We start from the raw sequence: 5116 nt of genomic DNA, 5'->3' as shown, positions 1-5116 counted from the left end.
TAACCCTGGATGGTGAAACTGTTTTTAATTTCTAAAAATCACTGTTTTGCAAATGGCTGTATGAAAGCGTGCTTTAAATAAAGTTTGATTGCTGTAGCGTGTGTTTAAAAAGGAGATAAAATGTTAGCCGCAGCACAGTGGAAAAACAGTGGCTAGAATCTTTCTGTTCCTTACGTCGGGGCTTCATACAGCTTATAAAGATTATAACTTCAGCTACAAATGCTCTCCAAAAACTATTAATTATTTGACGTTTCAAATTTGGTTAACCAGACTCAAATAACTTCAGAGCAGAAACAACATGGCTGGCACCAGACCAGAACATGGCTGGAAATGTACCAAAAGCAAGCTGGAGGAAAATATGTATTTTTAAACGTGGCGGTAACTTTCCACTTGGACAGGAAAGAAGTTTTCTCAAAAAAGGGGCCCACAGAAAACATTTGTTGTGAACTGAACTATATAAGCAAAGTGAATGAAATGTTACCAGCAGACCAGTAATTTAAGGCAGTGTTTTTCAACCTTTTTTGAGCCAAGGTACACTGTTTTAATTGAAAAAAATCACAATGCACACCACCAACCAAAAATGTAAACAAAGATACTCTGTAGTTACCTATATTACATATATAGTCATTCTTATCAAAGTGTCTTGAATAGGAATCAAATAAACACAAAAATGTATTTTTTATCACATTTTACATTTCTTATTTCAAATTGCACGTAACATGTCCACTTCAAAAATACACCTGAACAGCCACAACACTGTGGTGTGAAATTGTAGTTGTAGAAAACTTCAAAGTGTTTTACAAACTAATCCACAAGCATTCTTATAGCCGGAATACAGAAAATCATTCTTATTCTGAAAGAATAAATAATAATTGGGAAAGATTTCACTGTTACAATATGAAGATTTGCATGTACAAAATGTCAATATCTGTATATTTTACCCACTTAGTGTGAAACCTGTGCATATTTGGATGAAAACAGCTGATTTCCTGGCAGAAATTGAAGAAAGACAAATCTCTTCCTCAACAGCTCTCAGTCTCTCTCTGGTTTCAGTTTTTATAGTAGCCAGGCTTGAGAAGCTCACTTCACACAGACATGTTGTGGGAAATGGACCCAGGTTCTTTCCAACTACTGCTGAGCTTCACTGTCTTTTCCATCACTGTCGTCACAGTCTTGCTAGATACGATGCTCTCACCGCTACCTGTAATATTCATGGCTCACTAATTCTCTTGTTTTAATGTAAAATGCTCTGTACCTACTGCCATCTAGTGGTAAGAAAATCACATGATTACGCCGCTAGCCACTACTAACCATGGTTTCCTTCTATTTCCCTCCTGTAGTGGCAACTTGACAGTCCTCAACTTAAAAGCTGCATCATATGAGTTTGAAAACATTTTTCCGTCGTGCCTGCTGCTAGCATGTGGTTATTTTAAATGAAAATTAACGCGTTCTTCTTTGATCTACAATTTTGACTTCTAATGATTCACTTCCTGCTAGAGAGCCCCCTGGTGGTTGAAGAAAAATACACAGAAAAGCCGCACCGGGCTACAATCCGCATGGTTCAAAGTTTAGGAAAAAAGTAGTAGCTTATAGTCCGGAAAATACGGTACCGTAGGTGAAATTGAATAACTTCCACGGCACACCTGACGATCACTCACGGCACACTAGTGTGCCGCGGAACAGTGGTTGAAAAACACTGATTTAAGGTGATAATGTCTTTTTTAAAATCTGAAACTGAGCCTGACACAGTGATTTGTAACTTGTTGCACTAAGCAAGATGAACAGGATCTCCTGAGGGAAATAAAATGGACATATTTAGCTCTGAGCAGAAAAAAAAAGGTTTAAAATCTGTGGTGATTCTTCTGTTGGATTCCTAAACCTCAACCACAATAGTTTGGTTTACTTAGATACATGAAATACACAAATGCTTACAGTCTCATAACTCATAGTCAGTTACTGTGAGCTTTTCAGCAGATGCTATAATGAGTTGAGTTGCATTTCTTGGAAAGCCACCGTTTGTAACTATTATTAGAAATCAGGTCTCTCTTTAAAACACCGTCATTATTTCCTGTCCAGCTTGACCACTAGACCTCAGCTCCTTTACTGTGGTCAACAAGCTACAAGGAGGAAGCTGGGAGGATGTCACACAGTACAGTAAAAAAAAAAGGACCATGGCTGAAATAATCTGGAATACTTTCTTATATAACACAATCAGAACCCCAAACACTAAGATGACGGTTTAATAGGAATCGATATATCAGAGAGGAAAAAAAGGAGAAAAATACAGCTGAAAATCTCAGTTAAAAATGTTTTCAACCATTGCAAGACCTCGGTCTTTTAAAATAAATTGTGCTTTCTTTCTTGCACAATGACAATTAAAGGAATTTTGATTCTCGTGAAAGCAGCAACCAGGTGGAGGAAAGACAGGATGGTTATTTGTTAATCTAAGTAACTTGTTCTAATTGATGTACTGTGAGTGTTCAAAATTTCACCTCTTGCTGCCCAAACCTAGATTTATTTATTGCCATTAAATTATCACAAACATAGATTTTTTTTCTACAATGTAATAATAATAATAATAATAATAATAATAATAATAATAATAATAATAATAATAATAATAATAATAATAATAATAAAATGACTTTATACACTTAGAAAAATAAATCTTAAAAGAAAAAAAAAGGCACAAACCATCCAACTGATTCACAACAAAGACTTTTCATGCCACACCCTACACATGGTTCCCTATGCAGCAATATAAAAAGCCCACAGCCTTGGGCTCTTTTACTTAACCATAAATACATATTAAGGGCATGGAGTGCCAGTCTGTGCTGCTGATATAATGATGTTGACATTAGGTAAAAGTACTTTGTAGTTGAAGCAAAGTTGGGGAGACTGATTCTGCACTGCAATCCAGAAACCATCAACAAATTCAAAAAGGCCTGTAATAATATGTGATCTGATATGCTCCATTACAGACTGAGTCTCCACCCAGTGCTGCTTCTGACAGACGTGAGTGAGGAGCTCTTTGATAAATCCTCCAGTGCCTCAGTGCTTTGACAGGCCTTCCCAATTATAGCCAGTAAACCAGCCATGTGTTTCCTTCAAACTGATATACTTCAATCACGAAAGAGAACGTCTTATGCGGTACTGAGAATAGTTTCTGTTTTTTCACTTTTCATACACAAAAATGCTTTGGATCGCACTTTGTTTGATATATGACAAATTAGTATAAGTATTCTTATACAAATTAGTATAAGTTTTCTACTTATACTAATTATAAATCAGTAAAGAAAAAGAGCTACCAAAACATTGCTTTCACTAGTTAAACATAAGCCAGACCTATTTACCAGACCCATCAAATCAAGAAATCATTTACACAGAATGATTTCTATGTAAAGGATACTTGATGTTACATTTCTATGTATGAACTATTCTAAAAGGAATCAGACACCAACCCTGATCTAAAGAGATTCAAGAAGAGAAAAGAAACAGAGTCACTGACATTTGTCGCACAGGAAACAGTCACAAAGTCACTTCAGAGGCTTTGGGACTCCAGTGGAAAAGAGTGAGAGCCAACAAAAGAAGAAAACGTGGAACAGTGGTAAACCTTACTACAAGTGGCCGGCCAAAAGATACTCCAAAAACACATCAGTGACTCATCCGTAGAGAACTGCAGGCCTCACTTGTCCACAATAACGTCACTGTTCATGATCCAATGGCAAGAATGGTATTCTTCTTGGACAAAATGGCATCCCTGAAAGAGGTCCAGGATAAAAAAAAAAAAACATAGATTGAAATTCAAAGCCAAATTTCACATTTGGCAAAAAAAAAGAAAAAAAAAAGACATCTTCGAAATTCCTAAAAACATTTGTTAAAACATTTTGTTGATGGAAAATGACAAACCATTAAATTTTGGAAGTTGTGGTTCCTCTACACCTTTTCAAAGTCGACACACTCTTTTCTTTTAATGGGACACAATGCACAGAAATTAATGAGATGCAATACATTTTATGTGACAAAGTGAGAAGCAAGACAGTTTGCAGCAATGCATTGTTATATGATGCAAACGTTTTCAGCTGTGTTCATGCTCACTTGTTGAGCTGTTATATGCAGAAGTACCGAGTAGTCTTTTATGATTAATGCATACAATTTTCTCCAGATGGAGTGGTTTTTGAGGAGAAAGCAAGTCAAAACCTATAGAATCCATAATTAAAACTCAATAAGTCAAAAGCAGCTGCACAGAAAGGCACCAGATTCTGGCATGGGAAAACTACCAGAACCTCAAAGCGTGGATCATGCAGTTTGTAAAAAGGGAAAGCACCAGAAACCACAGATGTCGTCAAAACGAGGGTTTATCCCTGAGGTTACAGCTTCTGCGTAAATGGTCGTGGGCTAGAGGGCTGCACGAACACTGACCCTCAACTCCCGACATGAATCTCACAATTAGGTTTGTGCGCAGAAAATAAAACTGCACACTGCATGTTCTCTCGAGCGGGACGCATGCATAAAGTTCACAAATATTTCCTTCTTCAGCTCTTGCATTAATTCCCTCTGACCATCCCCTCAAATAGTTGGCCATGCTGTGGAGTCTCAGACGTCTTTCTTCAGTGTAAACACTCTAAATAAAACAGTCTTTTCTGGTTTGATGAGTCCCTCCCTTCAGAGAGTGTTCTCTCTGAGGAGAGCTATTCATTAGAGCACACCACCCACATGCAGTGTGCCATTTCCTTCAACCTCACATGAACAATCTCTGCAGGCTCTCTCATGAGTGGATGTGTGTAGCTGTGTGTTCATGTCTACAATCAGGTCTGCATATGGTTTGAAGAGGTGGTTAGGGTTTTTTTTTCCCCATTTCCCTTTCCCTGTTTCCACTTTCTCTTGGAAAATTCTACCAAACCTCAACAATGTCCGGAGCTAGTAGTTGGTATTGCTGACTTTGACTATACAACAACTCACATATGGCAATGTCTTGAATACCATAATGACCAAATATTTGAGTAGTTTCATGATTTACATTTTTATGTTTTTTGTGCATATAAAACAAGAAGCCAGGCTTATTGGAGCCCTGTACAACAATATCATGATCTTGGAGTACAGGGACGGATTTTTT

The sequence above is a fragment of the Poecilia formosa genome, unplaced genomic scaffold, assembly GCF_000485575.1.
Source record: "Poecilia formosa unplaced genomic scaffold, Poecilia_formosa-5.1.2 Scaffold282, whole genome shotgun sequence".
NCBI classification, from domain to species: Eukaryota; Metazoa; Chordata; class Actinopteri; order Cyprinodontiformes; family Poeciliidae; genus Poecilia; species Poecilia formosa.
Note: the sequence above shows the minus strand (reverse complement) of the source record.